The sequence below is a fragment of the Protopterus annectens genome, chromosome 2.part2, assembly GCF_019279795.1.
Source record: "Protopterus annectens isolate FY-2018-M chromosome 2.part2, PAN1.0, whole genome shotgun sequence".
NCBI classification, from domain to species: domain Eukaryota; kingdom Metazoa; phylum Chordata; order Ceratodontiformes; family Protopteridae; genus Protopterus; species Protopterus annectens.
The window spans coordinates 471,842,096-471,869,010 of record NC_056730.1 but is presented as its reverse complement, the minus strand read 5'-3'; the positions used below and the strand labels follow the sequence as shown (position 1 = coordinate 471,869,010).

Below are 26,915 nucleotides of genomic sequence, written 5' to 3'. Positions count from 1 at the left end.
CAAAATCCTCAGTTCTCATTATAATATTAACCTTATTTTTAAACCAGGGACACCCTCTGAACACATTTTGTATTCGTGGGTGGCTTATGATTACAGCAGCTGTCATACTCTTGTACCTTTACATTAGAGAAGTCTTTCTTTGAACCTCTGCTCAGCAGAAATATACAAACATTGCTTTTAATGTAGACAAGTGGTCCCACACGTACTGAGATGTCTGGAATTATTCAAAGCCCAAAACCTATTTCAAAATAGCTAAGAATACAACATCCATGGGACCAGACGACATCCCAGGCTGTGTACTACATGAACTACAAAATGAACTGGCACTGCACCTAAATGTCATGTTTAATCATAGCCTCACCTCAGGCTTCATGCCCACTGAGTGGTGCACAGCTACAGTTATCACACTCCACAAGGGGGGATCCACCTTGGATCCCAGGAACTACCACCCCATTAATCTGATGAGCCTGATCTGCAAGGCCATGGAATGTATTATCATGGAACTTATAAACAAAGACATTGGCAACCTTCAAACACTGAACACCAAGAATTTTGGGTTTGTGAAGGGCTGATCTTGTCTCCTGAACCTGATTGACTTTGTCGAATCAGTCTCCAGAGCCGTGGACAAGGATAAGGTGGTCCACACAGCCTATCTGGACCTTGCCAAGGCCTTCGACACCATCCCCCACTCTGGAATTATAGATAAACTTACTAAGCTGGGCATCAATCCCTATGTCACTCGATGGCTTGCCAAATGGCTTACTGACAGAACCCACACTGTAAAAGTAGCCAACTCCAAATCCAGCTCCAGACAAGTGACAAGTGGAGTACCTCAGGGTTCAGTCCTGGGGCTGCTCTTGTTTGGCATCTACTTCTCTGAAATACAGGCCAACACTAAGGGACTTTGGCTAACAAAGTTCACAGATGATTGTAAACTGTGAGCCATTATTGAATCCCCAAATGATGTGGATATTCTACAAAAGGGCCTTACAGTAACAGATGCTTGGTTCCAGAGCCATGGGCTCAAGCTCAATGCCAAGAAATGTATGGTTATCCCATTTGGGAAAAAATATGTACCCACGAATTACCACATAGGTGGCAGTACACTAAACACCGAAAGTGTGATAAGAGACTTAGGGACACAGGTGGACAGTGGTCTCACCTTCGATAACCACATCGCCAAAACAGTCAGAAAATCCTTCTATGTGGCACACCTCATCACTAAGGGCTTTTTATCCAGAAAAAAGGAGGTCATTGTCCCACTGTACTCATCCCTTATTAGACCCATTATGGAATACAATGGCCCATTTGGTATGTACCTCCCAAGACATCTGCAACAACTGGAAAGGCCACAGAAATACCTCACTAAAAGAATCACAGGCCTAAAGCAGATGCCCTATGCTGAGAGTCTAAAAAAACTCCACCTATACTCGGTCGCATATCATCTACTCAGAGGCGATCTCTGCTTAGCATACAATGCCATGTCAAACCCAGAGTTGTTGGACATGCTACACTTAAAGAAATCCCAGTCCCTCAGAGACACATGCTCTAGGGATCTAAACCTTGTCATCACAATGAACAAAACAAGCTGGAGGGATAGGTTCCTGACCCAGAGACTCCCCAGGCTCTGGAATAGACTGCCCATACATGTCAAGCAGAGCGCCTCTTTGGCGCCCTTCAAAAGGAACCTTGATGATTGGATGGGAGATAGGAAATTCACCCCGGGGATCACGTCAGTCGCCCTGCTAGACAGGGGTCCAGGGAAGTAAATACTGTGGGAAGAAAAAGCCAGGGAATTGTTATGGCTAGGCTTCTATAGGCCCTAGGGCTGATAGCCTAGTACCAACCTATGAACCTATAAAATCAGTGCTGGTACACATTTTTTAAGAACGTTAAGTACTACCGCATTATAACTATGACACATGTGGGCAACATACCTCTCAACTCTCCAGCTTTTTGCAGAATGTCCAGATTTTTGCCTCATACTTTTTTTGGTTTGTTCTCATCATAACATTTGTGGTTTCCTTGCAAAACATATGATTTTAGAATAGTACGTATTATTGCAATCAGATTTTGAATAGGAGAAACAGCTGTACGGCTTGGAAAACAGCCATTTGTCCTGTTTGAAAATGTGGTTGTGATAATATGTAACTACCATAAAAACTAATGAAACTGAGAGTTGTGCTAAATGAGTGACAGTGCAACAGAGATGCAGTGACAACTTCACACTGATCTTTCAGCACTGACAGTATTAATGGATTTGTAATGGTTTTGAGCATTGCACTAAGTAACTATTGTCTTAGTGGAAAAAAATCTGCACAAAGACAAAACTAATGGGGGGATAAAATGTCCAAAAATAGGTTCAAATTTGAAATTTTGCTGTTATAATTTGGAAAGTTTCTTGAATAACAGGTTTTGCATTAGCATGCATTTTTCTGAAGGGTCTGAGGTCTGAAACTCTAATGTATGTCATTATTTAGTGACTTTAATCTTCAGTGATTTGTCAGAAAACCACAACTTTTTTGAGGAAGTGATCAGAAATATGAGGGAAAAAATCGGCATTTTGTGAAAATCTGGGCAGTAGAGAGGTATGGCTATAGTGGCTTTTTTTCCTATACAATTATAATTAATATTAATGTAATGTGAAGTGGCATCTTGTAATATGAAGTTGAAGGTAATGTGGCTGCCACTTTTTCTCTTGCTGACAATGCTTGTGTGTGTGTGTGTGTGTGTGTGTGTGTGTGTGTGTGTATGTATATATATATATATGTGTGTGTGTGTGTGTGTGTGTGTGTGTGTGTGTGTGTGTGTGTGTGTGTGTGAGACACACACACACACACACACACACACACACACACACACACACACACACACACCAGGAACTAAAGACATTGAGATTATTCCCCAGGTTATAACATATTGAGACTTGATCATACGAAACACAAGGGTGGAGGTGTAGCCCTTCTGTTTAAAGCTGGACTACAAATCTCCTCAATACCCTACATCCCTCCCCAAGATAGTAAGGCAGAAGTCCTAATCTCTAGACTTCAGCTCAACACCAGTAAAGCCCTAAACATCATCTGCATCTACCTACCTCCTGGTAATAATAGCACTATAACAGAGGAGTTCCTAAACTGGGTATCTACTACTTACCCACAAGAAACAATTATACTAGGTGACTTCAATACCGACTGGAAGTGTGTTAATACTGACAACCCTTCCTCACATATTAATCTATATGGATTCAGTCAAACTATCACCACCACTACTAGAATTAATAAACCAAACAAAAAAGAGTGTATCTTAGATTGGATTCTTATTAACAGACAGCAACAAACTTATAAAGTTGGAACTCTGCCTGATGATGTAAGTGATCATACTTTAACTTACATTATAAGACAAAAAATGATATCCCTAACTCCCTCATGTATAGGATATCACGATCCCAGAAACACTTTAATCCTACATTTTTCCAAAAAGAACTTAATGCCTGTGACTGGACCCCTCTAAAAGCTCTCCCACTCAAAGAGGCTGTTAAATATTTCAACCCTAAATTCTTGACAATCCTAGATAATCATGCACCCAAATGGTCTGTAAGATTGAAGTCTAAGACAGCCCCATGGCTGTCAAAAGATACTAGATAAAAGATAGTACTGAGGAACAAAGCTTGGGCTAAGTGGAGAGCTACCAGAACTATCTCTCAGCAACAAACCTTTAGTCAGTTAAGAAATATTACAAAAAAGTCATACTCACTGACAAAAAGAACTACCATTGGAAACTACAGCAAACCCACCATAATAATCCTCAAAAATTCTGGTCAAGCATAAATAGACTCTTACACCCTGGCCACTCTAACACACCATCTCCATTAGGAGCTGATAATAATAACCCCCAGCAAACTGCCAATACCTTCAATACCTTTTTTACTGACACCATACAATCCCTAGCCCATCAACTATCCACAGACAGCACTAGTCTCCCTGTCTCAGTACCTGACACTCTACCAACCTTCCAACTACAACCCATCTCTACTACTTATAGATTAAAAATCATCCAAAAATTAAGCCATGTACACTCTCTGCAGATCAGCTACCATCTGAATACTTGCAAAAAGCAGCTAAATCAGTTGCCTATCCTATATCCATTCTTATAAATAGAACCATAACCGAGGGAATTGTCCCAGATATCTGGAAAATCTCCCATATAATTCCCTTACACAAAAGTGGTAACTCTAATGATTATTCCAATTACAGACCCATAGCTCTCTTATCATCCTTAGCTAAAATTATGGAAAAATGCATTTACCACCAGCTAATAAACCACTTAACCCAATACAACATCTTAGCTAACTGCCAACATGGCTTTAGACCATTTCATAGCACCACCACAGCACTCCTTTCTTTCACCGACTCCATCAACCATAACCGTAATAACAATAGCCTCTCTTCAGCACTCTTTATTGACCTGTCAAAAGCTTTTGACATGGTAAACCACCCCCTACTCATACAGACCCTTGAATCCCTCTCCCTCTCTCTCGACACCAAGGCTATTCTCTGGTTCAAGTCCTACCTTAACAATAGGCAACAGGCAGTTCTCTGGGAAAATAAGCTATCTTCCCACCTGCCCATCTCCCTTGGAGACCCTCAGGGCTCCATTCTAGGACCTCTTCTTTTCTCATTGTACATCAATGACCTGTACATAGCAATCCCCCAAGCCACCTGTATACAATATGCAGATGACTCAACATTCATTTGCTCTGCCAACTCAATAACTGAACTACATTCTCTAACCCAAAAAGTATTCAGCACAGTTGAGGCTTGGTTCATGAAACGCTGTCTCCTTCTGAATGCCAAAAAGACCAGGCTCCTACTCTTTACACCCAACAGCAAGTCCCCCACTATACATTTCTCACTCTTATCCAATAACGTCACTCATATATCCCCTGACTCTACCACCAAACTGCTAAGAATCACACTTGACAATAACCTCACCTTTGATAACCATATTAATAACTCCATTAAAACAGTAAATAGAAAAATGGGCTCCTTATATAGAATTAAATCCTTCTTAACTCCTACATCCAGAACTAGAATAGCCCACTCCCATTTAATCTCAACTCTTTATGCTTCACCCATATACACTAATCTAAAAAAAAGTAATCTTGTCAAACTAGCTAACTCCTATAATAATATAGCCAGATTCACTACCGGGAACCCATTTAGAACTCACCATTGTCAGCACCTTCAGCAATTTAACTGTCTCGAACTAAAAACATTTTGCTACTCTTCCAACTCACCATTGTTCATAAGATATTTTACCAACCTAACAACACCCCTATACTTTCCAAACTTATCACCCCCTATAGTAATCTCAACTCCTTACGCTCCTCTAGTAAACTTCTTGCTAGCATAAGCAAGTCTAATAACTTGGCTGGTGATTCCTTGTTCTCCAATACTACAGGAAAACACTGGAACCTTCTGCCACCTGATCTAACTTTACAACCCTCCCTGCTGCTCTTTAAGCAAAGGCTCAAGAAACATCTCAGGATGCACTGGTTATGCCCCTGTTGCAACCCTGACTAATTCTCTAATTTCTCTACGACTACTTCTATATTGCCTCCTTTCACCAATCAATACTGTTTAGGAACTATTACAAGATATTTAATTAACTTATGTCCTGAATGTTATTTGGAATGTTCTGTATACTAGTATACTACCTCTGACTATATACTGTAAAGTCACTTAGCCTATCCTGTTTGTCCTCTCATTAATACACTGTAATTAATTATTTTAACATCCTTGTTTTTTATTATACTGCATGACATATTTGTGTGAAACTATTTTGCTTGTTTACTTTTGGAGCTTTTCTCCCCGTGCCTCCACTGAAAATGGAAATATATCCAGCTGGACTAGCCCAGTTAACAAATGTAAAATAAAATAAAATAAAATAAATACAGAAATACAGGATCCGGGAAGAAATCTAGGTTAACAATCCTAAAGGGCCCTTATAAGCCTAGCCACACAACTATTAAAATCCCTTAGGTTTTGTAGGGGGTATATAAACTTAGGCATGAGGAGTCGAGTATTTACAAGCTTCCCCTCTATGATAAAAATATAGATGCAAGATACAGGGTAAATTTACAATTTCCCAGCCATTGATCCAAATTTTTCTTGAACAAGTGCAGAGAAAAACTTTGTTTCACATGGATGGGAAGCCTGTTCCACAGAAGAGGTACCCTCTGAGACATATACCTGTCTCTACAGCACGTCCTATTTATGCTGCAAGCAAGGTGTAGGTCCCAGGGCTGGGTGTTTCTGATGCTGCCTGTTTTGTGGATCTGCAGCAGGTCATTTAACACTGGATCAGCAGATGCTTTGTAGGTCAGGCATTGGTCAACTCTCAGCAGCCTATTGGAGACCGCTTATAAGGATAAAGCTTTGAGACAGTCTGCCTGGGACTTGTTTCTCTGTACCAGGTATTCTGTTTGTGATGGATGTTCCAGTTCCTGCATATGCCTGGTCTGTTACATGCTGAAGGGTTATTGTACTCAATGATTGGTCTTATGAGGGCAGAGTACAATGAAACAATGACATCTTTGCACCTGGATGTCATACTCTTGCTTATAAGTTGTGCAACACAGAAAAATTTCCCTACTACTGTAGACACATGATAATCAAAGGTCAAGCCACTATCTGCATGCACTCCCAAATCCCAGACTATTGGGTCTATGCTTAGGGGTGTATTATCAATGTAGTAATTTACTGGGGTGGTTGTCTTACCGAAAGATACTATTATGCACTTCTTGGCATTGAGCTTAAGACCGTGACTCTGGCACCAGTTATTAATAATGTGTCAGGACTTCCTGGAGGGTATTTGTGTCTTGGGGGATTCACTGATTGCACCTAATTTGCAATTATTTGTGAACTTGGTTTTAGCAAAAGGCCTTTCACATTAGCCTTGACTTCAGAGAAGTGGATGCCAAACAGGAGCAGTCCCAGCATTGAGCCCTGTGGCATTCTGCTAGTGACTGGCCTTTTATGGAGATAGACTCTCCTATCCTAACTCCTTAGGTCCTGTCTGTGAACCATTTGATTACCCAGTTGGTGAGGAAGGGGTTAACATATAATTCAGTGAGTTTGTTTATAAGGGCTGAATATGATATTGTGTTGAATGCTTTGGCCAGGTCGAGGTAGGCAGTCTGCATCATCTTGCACTCGCTCTTTGCTTTGGTGACCTACTCAAAGAAGTCCACCAAATTGAATAGGCATGACCTGCCTTTGACAAAGCAAAACTGAGTTGCATCTAGTATCTATAGGTTTCCTGTGTTGTCATTTAACATTCATGATTATTCTTTCTTTAGCTTTACATGTTAGACTAGTCAGGCTAATGGGTCAATAGTTCCCTGGGTCCATGGATCACCCAGCCTAATGAAGTGGGACAGCTGCTGTAGTCCTCCATTCATTCAGCACAAAGCCTGTTTGGAGGCTGTGGTCAAATAGTAACTCTAGTGGGCTTGATAGTTTATGTTTCATGCTATCAAGAAGGCACCTTGAAATGTTATAGGGCCCATCAATGCAGTGTTTTTGAGCTTACAGAGTGCCTTAAAGACCTGTTCCATAGTGATAGTATGGGGGGGGGGGGGTATGTTGGTTGTTGGAATTTCCTGAAGGGAGACAGGGTTAATATTGGAGCTAAATTTGTCAGACAATAGATTTGCTATATCTTCCAGCTCTGTACAGGTGTCTGCATTTACAATTAATTCAGTACTATTGTCTACTGCATTTGAGGTTGCAAACATAGCTGAAGAAAGCTTTGTGACTGTCATTGACCTGAGAGCTATTTATATTTAAAATTTGGCTTTGATAGACTGGAGAGTTTACCTTGTCAGTCATTGCACCTCTAATTTTTCACCAGATTTTCTTCCTTTAACTGTACAACTTATTTATGTTTGTGTTCCACTAGGGTGGCTTGGTTTTTGAGCTGAGGTGCCAGTCATTCCCCTCAAAATTTTCACCAGATTTTGTTCCTTTTACTGTACAACCTATTTGTGTTTGTGTTCCACTTAGGTGACTTGTTTTCTGAGTTAATCCTATGCTTGTTATTGGTGGGTCTGTATTACAAGATTGAATGCTTAGGTGATGGAACACCTAAACATCAAACTTGTAATATCGAAAGCAAAAAGCAGAGAACGGCCGATTTAACACAGGGAAAGATTTCCTTTGGCTGTTCACCGGATTTTGCCATTTTGTCTACTGTAGAGCGATCTTGGAGTTGGTATATTTATTTAGGGGGGTGGGGGGCACAGCCTCCCACATCTGTGGGTGAAACCCCCCAGTTAGTTTGGGTGTAAAGTAATTTTTTTTCCGTGGCCGACCAACGTGTTTTCCTCTGCAGGTCGATGTTTTGGGATTCGATATTACAAGTTCAATGTTTAGGTGTTCGATCACCTAAGCATTCAATCTTGTAATATAGATGCTTATTGGTGAATACAGATATATCTATAAAGCTGTTAATATAATTATACAGGGTTTCCCTGAGCAAATTCCACACAGGCAGCAGTATTCTCATGGTTTGTGGGGACTCAGAATTTTGCTAAGGTGTCACTTAATAGGAGGAAGTTTGCCTTAGAATAATTCCTAAAAGTTCCAGTGCTAGCTGCCATTCCAGATTTTACTTTTATATCAAAGGAGGCAGATTTATGGTCCAAACTGGCCAGTGAGGGCAATACACTAGAGATGGTGCAATATCCTTCCATGTTTGTAAGGACCATGTCAATGATGTTTGCAATCCTCCTGGGTGTATGGACTAGCCAGTTAGGGTATTTATAATAGTCCAGGAATCTTTTGGCATGGATATTAGTGGTCATGTACGATTACCAGTCTCTAGTGGAGTAGTTAAATTTGCCCATGAATATGTCGTTTGGTTAAATGAGGAAAGTCTCCAGTATGATTAAGTATATGTTATGGATTTCCTGGTTCAAGGAGGGGGACATATAGCCTGCAAGAGTATGATACAGGATTTTGCTTACGGTAATTTGGATGTGGAGAAGATCAAACACATTGCATTTATTGACCAGCCCTGAGGTATGTATGTTTTTGACATAAACTGAGACACCTTTACCTTTCACCCTTCCTGTGCAGTAGGTGGCCTAAATGAGAGAAGGCATTGTAGCCCTACCCTGCCAGGCCACTTTCTGCAGCTTTAAACCAAATCTCAGTAACTGCACAAACATCTATATTCTCTTGTAGGTGGTAGAATTTTTTTGTTTAGGCTCCTAGCATTGAGCAGTAATACCTTTAGAAATTCTTGTGTTGGTTTTGCTATATCAGAAGGTTTATCAGATTGGCAATGCCTAAAAAGGCACTATGGGGGAGGACAAGGTTTTTGCCAATATATGAAAGCCTAACTGGGACAAGTCCAAACCATCACTGTCAAAGAAGTGTGGTATGTCTACCATATCCTTCCATTCAGATAAATATTATACCCCCGTCAAATTACACAAAAACTAAGCCAATTGTCAAAGTCAATTATTTTCTGTATATATTGTGACATCATCCTTGGAGAAGGTAGAATCCAGCTTAATGCTAGGCTCATACCAATCTGGGACACATAGTCCGAGAACTCCATCATGTCTCTATTCATACACTCCAGGGAGGTATGTCTCAGGCTACTGATACCCACATGGACTATGACTGAGTCATACTGGCACTTATGGTCCAATGACCTCAGTGTGTTCATGATGTGCCAGATCCTGGCCTTTGTTATGTAACTAACTGTGACTCTCTCCTTAATCAGCCTGGTGAGTCGGACATCCATGTGTCTCACAGTGGAGTCCAATATGATCAAAATCTGTTTGCTATATCTATGCTATATCTGGCCCTCAACCCACAAAGTAGCTGTGCTTTGCGAAGCTAAGACGTAGTGAATTTTGACAAGTAGTTCTACTGGGAAAATGTCAATTATAAATGTTTGCATCTACACAGGCCAGTGCCAATTGTATTGTGTGCCTTATGTGCATACCAGTTGAGATGTGAAATTCAACATGGTCTGTGTTGTTTTGGTAGAGTGCTTTTAAAGTTGCTGAGGATATTTATTATGGGTGCAATATCTGAGAGGCCTTTGAGGTTTATGAATATTACATTTAAGGGCCACAGCATATGTGGGCCTAAGTGTCTGGTTCAAAGTATGTGTGGTGGATGTAGTGTGTTTCTGACAACCTATTTGGTATTATAAGTGTTTGTATGTGAGAGTCTTTCCTCTTGTGACATTGTGTAACTATATATCTCATTTGTCATATCAATTAATTTAAGAATTAGGTGGCTGCCAGTAAACATGAGACAATTACTACATTGCCACAGGATGCTCATATCCAGCAAACTGGCTGCAGAGCTAGTAGGAAGGTGTATATACATAGCTACAGATCCTTATTTCATGATCGTTAGGGGATGATATATGAGCTGTCTACACTTCGCAAGCTTGGGTGCTGCATGAGTATAGACCTCTGTCAAGACCATCTATGACTAAACTCTTTGGGTGGTGGTCCTCAACCCACAAAGTAGCTACACTTTGCGAAGCTAAGACGTAGTGAATTTTGACAAGTAGTTCTACTGGGAAAATTTCAATTATAAATGTTTGCATCTACACAGGCCAGTGCTAAGCACCTCTGTCCAATGAGGAGCATCACATAAATGCCACAACTTTATACAAACAGAGAAAATGACCAGACAAACAAAATGGCCCACTGGTCAATCAATGGATTATACTTAGAGCCTTCTGAAGTGTTTCACAGCTCAGAATGAAATTGGGCTACTCTCTGCTACCATATGAACTTATTCCAAACCCTTCTTAATGTAAAAATACCAGGAGACGTAAGAAGTGCAAAAAGAAACAATATTAACCAACTAAAGAAGGCATAGGGACTTCCAAAAAGTACAGACACCAACAAACTGACACTGCTACCTACAAAGGTACTCTAAGTTGATTTAAAGTACAAGGACAGAAAATAATGCATAGATATAGCAAACAGACACTGCTAAGTACAAAGGCACTTTTAAAATGATTTAAAGTACAAGGACACAGTAAAAAATATAACACAAACAGTTGGCAATTGTGAAAAAAGTGCAGTTTATGTGGGTAAATGTGTTTATCTGACAAGGATAGCACAGCACTCCAATAAAACTCTCAGAAATGTCAAGCATGGAAGCCAAGTGTTTGGAAGCTCTCAGGAATATGGTTGCAGTTAAAAAGATTAAATGCACATTTGACTGAAAAGTTTTGCTGGGTGTAAAAAAATGAATGCACACATGAATGACTTGTCAAATGCATGAATGCACAAATGACTAAATGTTCATTTCTTTAGTGTAGGTAACAGTGTGTTGGAAAATAAATGATTGAAAAAGGTTATAACAGTGTGTATATGCAGATGCTTGTGGGTTAGCGCTAGAGTAAGGGTGAAATAAGTGGATAGATTTACTGTTTTGTCTGGTTGGTCTTGTGTATGTTTTGTGTCCCTTGTCTTGTGTTGTGCCACTGTTAGGGAAAGGGATATTAGAAACATAATATGCAGGGTTAGTGTTAATGGCAGGTGTAGGGTTAGGGTTAGCACACATGAGTAAGGTGGTGCAGGGGGGGGCAAATACCACCACAAAGATAACACTTGATCTCGGTTTTGTAACTTGAGTTTAATAATGTAGGGCTTTTTCAGTGGGAAAATAGTATTCAATATTTTCTGTTTCACTCGTGGTGTCCTTTCAGTGTTTTGTAATATTCTCTCTCTCACACACTTTTTTCAACCATTTGTGATTCTCTCACTCGAGTTTTAAACTTTTCATGATAGAATCATATATATATATATATATATATATATATATTTATTTATTTATTTATTTATTTACACACATATATATATATATATATATATACACACACACACACACACACACACACACACACACACCCATATATATATATACACACACACACACACACACACACACACACACACACACACACACACACACATACATATATATATATATATTTATTTATTTACACACACACACACACACACACACATATATATTTAGTAGAACAATGTCAACTGTTTATTTATTTATTTATTTTATTTGAAGTTTGTTTGCCAGGATAATCCATTGGACCGAATGAGCCCATTTTCAATGGAGTCCTGGGGAGAAAAGCTCCAAAGATACAATATCAAAAATACAAATAAGAATAAAGTAAATTATAATAGGTAGAACATAATATCTACTGTTTGATAAGTATCATAGTAGTACATATAAGCACAAGATAGCATTAAGAAAAACAGGAAAAGCAACAAAACAGCAAATACAAGAATAACAAATAAGTTTACAATTTTTAATTTCTATATTCACTAATAATGTAAAGAGAGAGTATTAGTTAAGATTCTAGTTAGTAGGTGTGCACAGATAGTATTTACATACGTGGTTAACTATAGTAAGAGTGTTCCTATGGAAGGGAAGGGATTATAGATTAAGGAGTGTGTGGTAGCTGGAGGAATTATGCAGGGTGGGTACAGGAGCATTCCCAGAGAGAAGATAGGTGTGAATGGAGGAGAGATTTAAAGATAGGAAGGCTGCTGATAGTACGGATATGTAATGGGAGGGAGTTGCTTTCTGGAATTATTTTCTAAGTGCATATTACTTTCTAGTTACCATGAAGGGCAAAGCAAAATGTCACAGCTGCAGTTTAGAATCCCCCAGTTGAATAAATCAGTGTAAGAGTTGTGAGCACACAATAGCATAATGTCACTATATATATATATATATATATATATATATATATATATATATATATATATATATATATATATATATATATATATATATATATATATATATATATATATATATAATGTATTCATCCCACTTTTAAATTCAGCAGTATAGCGTCAATTACCAGTTTCCACAGGCATTTTCTTTACTGCTTTTCTATTATATTAACCTGTAAAGTAAAATGTTACAAAACTTGGTATTTTCAGAATAATGTTTAATAATGCTGTATTTTTAACCATATGCTCTATCAGATAAAATGCAAAACAGAATGTTAAAGTTTTAGTACTGTAAATGTTAACCTCTCCATTGCTATAAAGTAAAATGTAAAATATCACAGCTTGAGTTGGGCCCCCCATCGGGTTTGTCAAAACAAAACTTGTGAGCACACAACAGTATTAACCATACCTGGCATCATTCATTTTGCAAGCTACTTCCCTTACTATCGCATTTATCACCAATGCAAACAATATTCTACTCATGTTACATTCTTGTCTTATATCACGCTTCATGCATATTTCATTACTCAGACACCCATTCACTAACTCTCTCACTCTATTATTTTGATATGCTGACATACATACTTTCCTAATTCTATTACCTATCCTGTACGTCTCCATAACATCTCACAAAGCATCATGTCCTACTGTATCAAATGCCTTGCAAATATCACCTACCATACGTTTCATAGCCTTCCTTATACTTGCAACATCATCCACAATCTCTCTCTCTCGTGACCAATAACAATTCTTGATATTCCTTCCCTTTTATACCACATATACCTCCTTCTATAATATCCCTAATTCTACCTTCCATTCTGCTCTGTATTTTCCCATAAACATTGAATATTCTGTGTTATTCAGTGTAATGGGTCTCCAGTGTTGTATTTCATTCTCCTCATCTTTCTTTCTTTCTTATAAAGTTTAATATCTCACTACATTATAAACAAACCTTTCCTTTAACCATTCATTTAGTACATTTACAAAATACCCTATTTGCCAGTCCAGTAATTTCTTGTACATTCCGTATTCAGTACCATCTGGGCCTGATAATGAGTTTACATTTACTTTCTTAAGCACTTCACCCAATTCATTAATAGTAATTGTTTTTCAAATTCTTCCTTAACTCACTCTGGAAATTTCTTTACTTTCCATTGTCTCTTATTCTCCATCCATATACTCTTGTACATATTTTCGGGGTGGCCACGGTGGTGCAGTGGTTAGCAGTGTAACCTCACAGCTAGAGGTTCTCCGGTTCGATCCTTGGCTGGGGTGCCTTCTGTGCAGAGTCTGCATGTCCTCCCTGTGGTCACATGGGTTTCCTCTGGGTGCTCCAGTTTCCTCCCATCCCAAAGACATGCTGTAGGTGGATTTGACACTCTAAATTGGCCCTAGGCATAAGTGCATGCATGTCTGTGCCTTCCATGGAAGGTTGGGTGCTGGACTGGCAACTCGACACCATAACACTCCACTGCCAAACATGAGTGGACAGGTGATCCGCTGTGGTGACCCCTAACCTGGAAAAGCCGAAAGAAGAAGAAGATACTCTTATACATATTTTCCAAATGTTCTACTACAGTACTCATAATATCCTCCTATGTTGTTTTACCTCTACTTTTACATTTTTCATTTCTCTCATTATATTAATACCTTCCTTTACTGTTTTACCCAGATATGCACATAATGCAGGGTCTACTTCAGTTAGTCAACCTCACTAATTATTGACCCCTTTTTGTTGAAGTCACAAATCAGTGAATGGAGTTTTTATCGAAACTTATCCCAGAGATAACCAATGGTAGGCCACCATCTGGAATTTGCCCTTTTCCCCACTGTAGTGTGATCTTGGAGTTGGTATATTTAGTTAGGGGAGGTCTAGGGGGTGTGGGGGGCATAGCCCCCCACCTGGATAAGTTTTAAAGTTTACGATTTTTGTGACCGTCGCTAGGTTGGCCTAGGTGTTTGATGATTAGTGAGTTAGATTAAGTGATATAGACCTGATACCACATCCTGTCTCCCTTGTAAATAATATCTCTGGCTAAAGAGTAATGCCTTCATTTTTTCATGATCTATTTTATATATTTTTTATTTATTATTAATTTATTGACATTTGTTTTCCCAGAAAATCCATCTGGGCATAGGTACCTTTTTTCGTCAGAGGCCCGGTGAGAAAAGCTCCAAGGTAATAAATTTAATGCAATCAGTATTAACAATAAATTTTATAATGCAGTTTAAATGTATACCAGCACAGTAGTCAGTACAATAAAACTTGTATTGTTATTGACAAACATTAATATATAGCATTGTACTGAGAATTTACAGATACAAGGTGGTATATAAGATAGGTACAAGTATTTTATGAAATACAGTGCAGTGAGGTATTTGAGGGGATAAGCAAATTTAAGTGTTAATAAAGAAGCATAGTTGGAATGGTAATTTGGTTTTGCTAATTAGAAGCAGGTGCAGTAGTTTAAGTACTACAATAAAGTAGAGTATTAGAAGCGGATAAGCAGGTTAATTGATTTTAAAAGGAGGTATAAGGAGGTAATGAAGGATGTTAGGAGAAGCTATGTCCCAGATGAGGAGCAGGGATAAAGACAGAAGGCAGAATACTCTCTTGTATTTTTATATAAATTCTCTAATACATTTCTACACAATTTTCCATACTTCACTTTTTTTCCTTTCTTATATCATCCTGCCACTGAAAACATACCTTCATTTATTTTTAAGCTCAGTCTACTACTCAGACCAGTTTTTATAGTTATATGATCCTCCCATAAATGCAATACATCCTACTGTCCAATTTCATCCCATAATTTCTCATTTATTCTTTTTTATTCCCTTTCCTGTTTTAATATACTGCCTTTCTTCCATCACATCCATCTACATTGCTAAATGGTTTGAAAATCCAAAACATATGTAACATTACCTGCTACCCCAAACCTCCTAATAAGTCAGAATAAGCAATTTCAGATCCAAGTGCCCCTTCTATAAGTCCATTGACTTTTGTCCCACAAAGTTACCACACTTTTCCACATTTTATCACTTTCTATGTATTCCCCTTAAAGGACAATTAAACTCCTCCGCAAATATAATTTTAATTTTAACCTCCACACAGTCTAACATTTGATAAAACAGATTCTCTCTTTCCTTGCTGGTTATATATGCACACAATGCTATAATTCTATAAACATGTTCTCTCCACCTCATATCCACAGCAGTTAATCTTCCCATCCTTACCACCATTACATCTAGTATTTTCACAGTTTTTTACACAACACAGCCACTCCAGAACAACTTTGACGTACTCATTTCCATATTAAATTTCCATCCCACAATGTTTCCGTTTGAAGATTTTCTTCACTTGTTAAGAATCTTATATCATCATCATCATTAGCTCCTCTTTCCCATTTACATGGGGTCGGAGTATCTTGTTAACTGTCGCCATCTTTCTCAGTTCAATGCCACACTCCTGCCTTCTTCGACACTCATGCCTGACTGCTGCAGATCTTTTTTCACACAATCCATTGACCTCTTTGCTGGATGTCCTCATTTCCTCTTATCCCAAATCTTCTTCACCAGATTGCCTTCTACTTTTCTGCACATGTGCCTAAACCACAGTAATCTGTTCTCTTTGATCTTTTCTACAATTGGAGCTACTTTGGCTTCTGCTTTTATGTCCTCATTTCTTCATCTGTCCCACAGTGTGTATCCTACCACCCTTCTCAGGCACTGCATTTCCATCACCTCTAGCTTCATCATCTGTCCTGCCTTTACTGTCCAGGTTTTTGTATTATACAGTAGTACTAGTCGCACCACTGTCTTGTGCACCTTACGTTTCAGCTTCTTTGGCATTCTTCTGTCATAGACTACACTTGATACTCTATGCCAGTTGGCTGCAGCCTCCCTGATTCTAGCTTTGACCTCTTCATTCAGACTTCCCTTCTTCTCAACCACCCTTCGCTTTCGCGTATGTCTGATGAAGCGGGTGAACCGCGAAAGCGCTCACATTGATTAAAACCTGGATTCTTTGACTCTTTACATTTGGCAGTTTTTGGCTGTTATTTGATCGTTTTTGCCTAACTTTGTTCATTTTATTTGTGGACTATACCTTCAGCCAGTTCTGGGATTTGTTTGGTTCATATATATATATATATATATATATATATATATATATATATAGACAAATGTAACATGACAAATGCATTAGCCAAACATATTAAACTTCACCCAAGTCACTATTTCAAGTTTATAGTTATTGAACAGATCATCATAGACGAAAGGGGTGGCCCTATTGACCGTATGCTGGAGTATAAAGAACTATTATGGCAACTGAGGGTCAATGCCACCACTAGCCCAGGGCTTAATGATATGGTCTCACTTAGCAGTTTTTTAATTTTAAAATTGAAAGTAGACTTCTGCATTTAAATATTTAATGTCTCTTACAACCATGACAAGAATGTTATTGATTTTATTTATTCTTGGTTTTGAAAATATATATAAAGAGATATAACATCTATGGTAAAAATTTACATGACTTGCTAGTAAGCCTGTACCTTTAAAAGTGGATGTACATTCTACAAGTGTTTTTTTAATTGATTTATTGCACTGGTTACATAAGACTCTGAGTGTAACTTGATTTTATTCTGAAGAAGTCATAGTTAAAAATTGACGAAAGCGCTCAAATAAAAGTTGACTTTTTCCTGGTTGTCCAGTTCGCTTTGAATTTTCTCAGTTTTGCTCCTTTTTCATATATATATATATATATATATATATATATATATATATATATATATATATATATATATATATAGATCTAGGACTATTGAACAAAAAGTTCAATAGTCCGAATCCAAAATAACCGAATGCACTTTAACAAAAGCGCTTTCACCGAAAAAGCGCTTTCGTTAAAGTGCATTAGAAAAAAAAAACACTAAATCTTCTTTTATGCAGGAGGGCAAGCCCCCCTGCACACCCCCCCTAAATTTATATTCTCACTCCGAGGTCGTACTACAGTGGGGAAAATGGAAATTTCCCTTAACCACACCGCAGTGCAACCGGCACAACAAGCATACTTTCGGTTAAGTATGTTCGGTGATTTTCTGCTTCAGCAGAAAGTGCAGTTGGGAATCTGTATGATCCTATATATATATATATATATATATATATATATATATATATATATATATATATATATATATATATATATATATATATATATATTTTTTTTTTTTTAATTTATTTATTTTACATTTATTAACTGAGAAGGTCTAACTGGACACAGATCCTTTTTTAGCGGAGGCCCGAGGAGAAGAGCTCCACACTAAGTAAAATTTTACACAATATGTTAAAATACAATATACAGAGAAGGGTTTCTATCATGTCATCGAACGTTTACAAGTTCGAACTACATATGGTTGAGACCATAATTTCGAATTTGTAAAAGTTTGAGCGTGTGAATGGAAATCTCCATAGGCGGAGGTTTCCATTCTGTTCAATGTGGTGTGATCTCGGAGTTGGTATATTTAAGTAGCAGGGGGTGTGGGGGAGGGAGTAGCCCCTGCTTACAACAGTTTATTTTGTTGTCCGTTGGGTTTTTTTTTTTTTTTTTAGGTAGTCGAAGTTATGTAACTTTGAACATAATGGTTTGGCTATTAGGTGTTCGAAGTTACATAACTTCGACTATGTTATATAGACCCTACAGAGAATTTTCAAACAATATGTTAAAATACAGTATACAGCAGAAGACATAACAAGACCTATATATATATATACCGTATCTATCATACTAATAAAGAGGGAGGAAACGTCAAGACATACCATATAACAAGTTCCATCAAAAACAAGATTACTAGCATCAGCATGTAACTGCTGTAAAAACTGCTTACTATCTCTAAGCATCTGTGGTTCCGCCCCCACTAGCAGTCTCAATTTCTTATATACAAAAAGTGAAAAGGGCTCCGTCAACCACCCCGCTCCTGAAACTATAGGTCGAAGTGGGGGTTGACCGGATCCTTATGTACCTTAGGTAATGCTTGAAATATAGGCACAACAGGAAATGCAAAAATTAAATAATCATATAACTGCTTGTCAATAATTCCATCAGATAAACAATCATGAATGAAAGATTGTACTCTATCATGTATAGAGTCAATAAAGCCCTGGTCAACTCGATCGTAAACATTAATGTACCCCAACATCTCAGTCATTTTAGAATAATAAAAGTCATAGTCCATGAGGATAATCGCACCTCCCTTATCAGCAGGCTTGATAATAAGTTTCACATCATTCTGCAATTCATGTAAAACATGTCTCTCCTCATTACTAATGTTGTAAAACATTCCCTTGATGTTACCACCGTTATACATATGAGCCAGATCACCCTCACATTTCTTAAGGAAAGTATCCAAAACAGGACTGAGTATAGGCTGAAAGACACTAGGCTTCTTACAAGAAAAGTTGTTGACATCAGACAACAGCCTTTCATTAGAAGCATAGATTTAAGCATGACTCTACGAGCAAAAAGCCGAAAATCAATGATAGTCTCACTAAACATGGAATTCTGACCTGGAATAAAACCTAAGAAGAGCAGAAGTTGAAATCTTACTAGACAAATTAAGAACTATGGAGCCGTTGGTCCCGTGCACATCTTTTTCAAGGTTTGTGTCCTATATATGTATACATGCCCAGGAAAAAATAGGTACACATGGTTAATAACAGAATAAGTATACAAATTCAATCAGCATTAGGAGAAGACCTAGACTGTAATATATATTACAGTAGGTATATTAGGAAGTAAGGTACATAAGTGGAATAATTTGAGTACTTATGTAATACATGGGCATAGCCACTTATTCTTTAAGTGTGTTCTAAGTGAGTTTTTAAAGTGAGAAGAGGTAGGGGCAGAAATCAGAGCAGGAGGGAGAGTATTCCAAGTTCTAGCTATGGAGTGGGAGAACAGTGTCTTTCCCTCAGTTTGTTAGCCCTGAGATACAGAGGAGGGGTTGCTGGAAGATCGGAGAGGACGATTTGTATTATAGTGGGTGAGAAATTGGCCTAGTGCAGGTTTTTTTTCTGGATGTGTTTCCAGATTGTAGGCAATGACTAATTGGTGATAGGTTAGCAGCTGGGGAAGCTCCAACCATTGCAGTTCCCTTAGAGCCTGGCAATGGTGGGTTCTAAAGGTGGAGTCGGTTGCAAACTTGGCGATTTTATTATAACATGATTTGAGTCTGGCAATATCAAGTTTTCTAAGCTGGGTAAGAATTGAAGCAGCATACATTAGGGTAGACAAGAGGGGAGTTTGGGCTAGGGTAATCCGTGCTTGTTTCGAGAGGGATTTCCTGTGCCTATATAGTGTTCCCATTTTTTATGGACGTTGTGATAGTTTTGTGAAATGTGGACGTCAAAGTGTAGATTTTTTATCAATTTCAACGCCTAGGAGTTTGGTATGGTCAGAGGGAGCGATAATAGTACCATTTTTGGAGGAAATAGTGAAGGATAGAGTTGTGGAAATGCTTTTGCTGGGGGTGAAAAGTAGTAATTTGGTTTGATTAGGGTTTAGGATAAGTTGGATCTGAGTGATCCAACTTTCCACAGAGCTAAAGGATTCCTGGGTGAGTTGTAGGGTGGGAAGTGATGGAGCTGAACAGATAAGAGTTGAATTGTCAGCGTATTGTATAAGTGAAGCATGCTTTGTGGTGGTATGGAGATTATTGGTAAATATAGAGAAAAAAAAGTGGGCCTAATATGGAGCCTTGTGGTACACCTATGGTAGTTGGGAGTAAGGGGGATAGTACACTTTGCCATTGGACAGATTGTTGCCTATTTGACAGCAGAAGGGGCAAAGGATCGGGATGTCAGGGTGTCTAGTAGTAAGGAATGTAAAACCATGTCAAATGCTTAGTAAAGGTCTAGAAATATTGCAGATACAAAGTTATTATTATTTCTATGTTGGTTGATCAGATTGGTGAAAGAGAGCAGAGCGGTGGTTGTGCTATGGTGTTGTCAGAAGTCATACTGTGTGGGGGAGAGAAGATGGTGTGAGTTGAGGAATTCTGTTACCTAAGAATGTATACATTTCTCTAGTATTTTAGATAAGGGGGACAGAATGGCAATGGGGTGATAAATTTGAGTATTCATAAGAGTTTACACTTTTATGTAGTGGAATAATGTATGATACCTTCCATAGCTGTGGGACATATGCTTCTTGTATGGAGCGATTGATAAGAATAGAAACAGGGTAGGATAAGGATTCAGCAGTTATTTTTAGGAAATTGGCTGGTAGGTTGTCAGCAGCAAGGGTGGTAGGTTTCAGTTTTAGGAGGTGTTTTTTTAATTGTTGAGGAGGGAACGGGCGAGAGCGTAAAGGATGGGATGTTGTCAGGGCATTTGATTGGGTTATATGTGGGGCTGTTTTTGGATAACTGGGAGGATAGTGTTGGATTCTGTGAAATGGTGATTGAATTGGGAGGCAATGTCCTTGTTGTCATTCATGGAGTTAGGAGTGGGAGTGGTAGTTTTGCCTGGTTTTAGGAGAGAGTTAATGGCATGCCAAAACTTTTGGGCATCTACTGAATGTTTGTTTTGGATACTGAGGAAGTAATTTTGTCTATCAAATTTAGTTTGTCTCTTGGCCTGATTTCTAAGTTGTAGGTAACTTTGTTTGGCTAGGCTAGTATTGTATTTCTTCAAAATTCTCCAAGCCTTATCCCTTGACTTTAGAAGGGCTCTAGTTTCCCTAGTTATCCATGGTGCATAGTTTGCCTTGGCTCTTATTTTCCTAATTGGTGCGAGTCTATCAAGGATATTGATGAGAATATTGTTGAAGTAGTCAATGGCTTGGTCTAGATTTAGGGTTTGTAGTGGTTTCCAATTACTATGTTTTAGAATACTGTTTAGTTCTTATATATTTAGTTTATGATCATCTCTGACTTGTCTAAAAACAATGGGTTTGGCTAGGTTGGTACATTTCCATAGGAGGAAGGTGGGGAGATGGTCACTAAAATATATATATATATATATATATATATATATATATATATTTTTTTTTTTTCACTTTATAATCCCGAAATACTGAAACATCGAATTTCAGTATCTCAAGACTATAAAGCCGAAAACCGTGACTGTCAAAGAACACACTACACCACATAGACAAACACAAATACACCTACCTCTCAACACTAGAACATATCAAAACAACACACACAAACACAACAAAACAAACACACACACCTACCCTTCCTATAAGCAGGAGGGCAAGCCCACCCTGCACCCCCCACACCCCTTAACTCCAAAGTCACACTAAAAACCAAAAGACAGAAAACCAACCACCACACATTCTACACCCCCCCTTGCACAAACACACATCACATACATACAAACACCACCACTCTCAACACTTACACACTCACACACTTACCTACCTACCCTAACCCACACCTAAGACCCCCCAACGCACTCACATACATACAAACCCTCCCCAAAACCCTTAAAAAACATTACACTTACCTAACGTGCCATCACTACTGCAGTTTGACATTTCCGGGTTCGATATTCTGCAGTTTTGCGCAACTGCAGATTCGGCACTTTGGTCTCGAGATACTGAAATTCGACATTTCAGTATTTTGAGATTCCAAAGTGAACCTATATATATTATATATATATATATATATATATTTATCAGCTAGATTTATTGATACATGAATAAGAATTTGATACTTTACTAAAAATACTAAGCTCCCCTATTTCTCCCTGTCAATTAGCTGCTGGTATTATTGCTGTACATTAGCTAACTAACCTTTTTAATCTCCTTTTCTAAAAGTATACCTGCAGTCCTTCCAACAATCTTTGCAGCTGACATCAAACTATATAGACTGTAATAGATTAGCTAATTGTATCAAGGTATATCTCTGTATTTCTTAGATTACTGTGTAAATGTATAACTGTCTGTATGTCAATAGGACTACCTTGTACCTTATTGTAAGCTACACTCTCACATGTAAATTTAATTATCTTTGTACTTTTCTTTTTGTCAATGTTTAATTTGTGGTACCTTTCTCCCTGGGCCTCTGCTGAAAATGTGTTCCTGACCCAGTCAGACTTTCCCGTTTAACAAATGCCAAATAGATAAATAAATCCTCGTATAACATCTACATCACATTTAGCACAGCATTCCAGTAACCCTGTCATCCTTACAGTGTTAATAATTCTGTTCAAATTTACTGAAAGCACATTAGAATTGTTGCTTTTCCTTCTTTTTAAGTTTAGAAAACAGAGGTAATCCAGAGGGATCGAATGAAGTCTGGTACTTAACCTGTGACCCAGTGAGTGACAGGACTAACAAGAAACACAGCACAAAGTATTAGTCCAGACAGCAGATGGTAGATGGATGAGGGTTCATGGTCTAACAAATGCTAACAAGAACACTCGTTCATCTACCTACTTAACTGAATAAACTACTGGAAACTTCAACAAGGTCCCTTTATTTCTCCCACAGGGAGAGTATCAGAGAGACAGTCTACTGGATCTGCTAGCTAAAGTGATTTAATCTGGACTAATCCTTTATACTCTTTATTTTAAGTTTAGGGGAAATATTTCTAAGTATTCGTTTTTCTTAGTTTTACTCTTTCCCCTACTGAATATTTTTTCCTGGGTTTATGTACAAATAATACATGATCCTCAGAATCAAATTTTTCAACAGCTAGAACTGCAAAAAATTCTTATTGGCAATCCATTCTCCTGAAAGTGTTGGAGAGGGTGATTGATAAATGAATACACAGAATAAGAAAGTAAGATGGGAAATGAGCAGGATGGATTCAGATCAGGATGCAGCACAACTGACCTGATATTTCTAATAACTGTGGAGACGGAGCTATAGATGAGTACATAGTCTAAGTGGGCATTCCTAGATTTGGAGAAAGTATATGACAAGGTCCCAAGATATCTGATTTGGGCAGTCCTGTGATGGTTTCAAGTCCCGGAAACATTGGTAGAATTAGTGCATTCTGTGTGCAAGGACACAATGACACAGACTCAAAAAGTTTTCAGACTTGCAGAGGGGTACCCAGTAGGAATGGTCATGCATCAAAGATGATAGAATGCATTAGTAAACAGTTTGATGAGAACAGATCAACAAAGCTGCTGTAGACAATAATGTGGCATTACAGGCAGACTCCAAACAGTAACTTCAGCAAATGGTAGGTGCATGGAATGCAAACTGAAGGCCCATTGGGAAGAAACAAGAGTACAGACAAGATATTTCTCATGGCAGCAAATGGGGAAATCAGAAGAATCTGAACACTGAGATAGAAGGGAAATAGTGAAAAAGGAGAAAAGCTTAAAGTGTATGGGAGGGGTTGTTGAGAAGAAGGGAAATGTGAATTAGGAGGTCAAAGCTAGAATCAGAGAGGCTGTAGCCAACTGGCACAGAGTATCAGGAGTAGCATGTGACAGAAAAATACCAAAGAAGCTGAAAAGTAAAATGTACAAAACAGTACACCAGTACAACCAGTGTACTGTATGTTATAAAAACATGGGCAGTAAAAGCAGAACATTTGAGAAAGTTAGAGGTGTTGCAGATGACATACCTTAGACAGATGATAGGATGCAGACTATTGGACAAACAATTAAGTGATGACATCAAAGCAGGCAAACATGACTACTAAAGAAGGTAGGAGGCTGGCATTAAATTGTGAGAAAGATGGCTATAGTTAATGAGACATCCCAAGTGCACATAGAATATGGGGAAAAAGGGGAATGATGAAGATGATTTTCAGTGCACTACCCTTATGAACAAATAGATAGATAGATAGATAGATAGATAGATAGATAGATAGATAGATAGATAGATAGATAGATAGATGCTGGACAAGATGCCATTCAGCTGCAGGATAGATGCACACTTACATGTACACATGTCTATTGAATACACACTTAGATGCAGTTTGAACAATGGCAGTCTACCCTCTCCATATCCTTAGGATATGGTAGGAAATTTGAGCCACTGACAAAAGCCCATACAGATACAGCAGGGCATAAAAACTGGGAATCAGAGAACCCTTCACTGTAATTCAAGATTGATAACTGCTACTTCAAAATACTTTACCACAGGAATGAGGGATATGTCATATTTTACACCCATGATTCATGGGGAGCCAGTGCATTTTCTGAGTTATGGACATTTGCATACTGGAAGGGCTGAGTAAATCAAAAGGTTTTGATATGCAGATTTCATTATATGAAACAATGGGTCAATATGTAATCTGAGTGGATAGGACCTGGTGGCCAAACAACTAATTTTATAATGCTTTTTGAGGCACATTTTGGCCACTAAACTGGAATAGCTTCTTCAAAGAGTGTAGATGGGTGGTAAACTGTTACGTCTAGCAACTTGATACTATTGTGGTATTTTAGGGTGATAAAGATGGCACCTGCCTGCTTAACTATCATGTTCACCTGTCCAGTGTAACCTCTATTTAATGAAACAAATATTCTGGACAAGACGCTGCCTAGAAGAACTGAAAATGTTACACTCAAACTGACTCATCTGATATATTTGTAAAAAATAGTAAACCGGACTCTGATATATGTTTATGTATAAACATAAAACAGCTGTAAAAATATATATTTCTTTAAGTCTTCTCCATGGTGCAGAGGAATAAAGCCTTGCCTATAACCCAGATGACTAAGGTTTGATTAGCAGCCTTTGCACCAGAGGAGCTGATGTGGGGAAGAGACTTCTTAACACTGTTTTTTGGGGATTGATGTAGAGCTTGTTTGTTTCAGACCATTGCCCCAGTGCTTAGAAGCCTTTTGTAATTGCATTTACAAAATAGGTGGGCATTTATTGAATTGTAAAATAAGAATGCCATCTGCACACATGATGACATCTAGTGAACCAAGCCAATTGTAATATAACTAATAAAGAGGGAGATGATCAAGGAGCCCAGTACAAAGCCTTGGTCCACTACTACATAGAAATGTCCAACTGTGGAAAGCTGCATACTGGCATGCTTATGAAAAGTTCATTTTTCAAGGTACCAGTTTAAGATATTTCTGCCAAAGTCGAATTTGCTAAATTTGTTTAGAAGTCGGTTGTGATTTACTGTTTTAAAATTCCTTGTCATATAGATGAAGAGGCCTACTGTAGTAAGCCCTTCATTGATATAACTGTGGATTTTATCAGCTGAAGTGATTAGGACAGTTGTAGCAAAATCATTTCTGAAGCCATGCTGTTTATCTGCAAGGAGGCCATAACCATTAATATGTTTGTTTAGAGGTGATTTTTTTCACATATTTTGTCAGTCAACATAGATTTGAAAAAAAGTCAAAATTTTTTGAGTGTTTAGGTGAGGTAAGTTTAAGAAGAGGAGTTATATATCTGTGTATGCTTGAAGGCTGGTGGTACTATTCAAGTAGTCAGGGAGAGATTAAAAATATAAGTACATGGTTTAACTATTTTGCCAGCAGTTCTTCTTAGAAGAAGAGGATGGAGAGTGCTGAAGGTAGGTGAGAAAGAATTTAGGGTTTTTAGTGGTTATTTAGTTTAATCTGTAGCAATCTCTATAAAGTAAAAGGCTGAAGTAAACTCAGCTAGAGGGTATAACTGAGAGGCTAAATGGTCATCTAACATTGGGCAGGTGGTGGTAGAACTAGAGAAAGAGAAATTGATTTCTGTGATAGGGAAAATAAGAAATTATTTGTAATCTTTGACTGCGATGACAGAGGTAGTAGCAACAGGAGCAAGTGAGGTAGTAGTAGAGGAGATGGTGATTTGACCAGTTGGGTATTTTATTTCCTTCCAGAAAAGTTTAGGATTGACTGTGGTAGATCCCTGTCCTTGTCTGAGATACTAGTAATATGGCCACCTTGGTTGCTATTCTTGTTTGTTTTGTTTTCTTAAGGGAGAGAATTGCTTGAAGTGGAGCAGTCTATTTTCCAGTTTGTCCAGACATTATTATCCCTTTGTTTCATCAACTTTTTACTATTTGTAAGCCAGGGACACTTATGATCCCTAAGCTTTCTGAGTGGTTGGAAATAATTAATCCTAGAGACTATATAGGGTATTAATAAAGACAGTGAGAGTAGCAGGGGGTATATTGTACAGTCT

General features: G+C 38.2%; 1 protein-coding gene across 2 annotated transcripts in view; it reads right to left on the bottom strand.

Annotated features, from left to right (window-relative positions):
• Window positions 1-26,915, bottom strand: part of ANKDD1B (ankyrin repeat and death domain containing 1B) — a 1,083,940-nt gene that overhangs the window by 886,869 nt on the left and 170,156 nt on the right. The gene's annotated exons all lie outside the window — the stretch shown is intronic.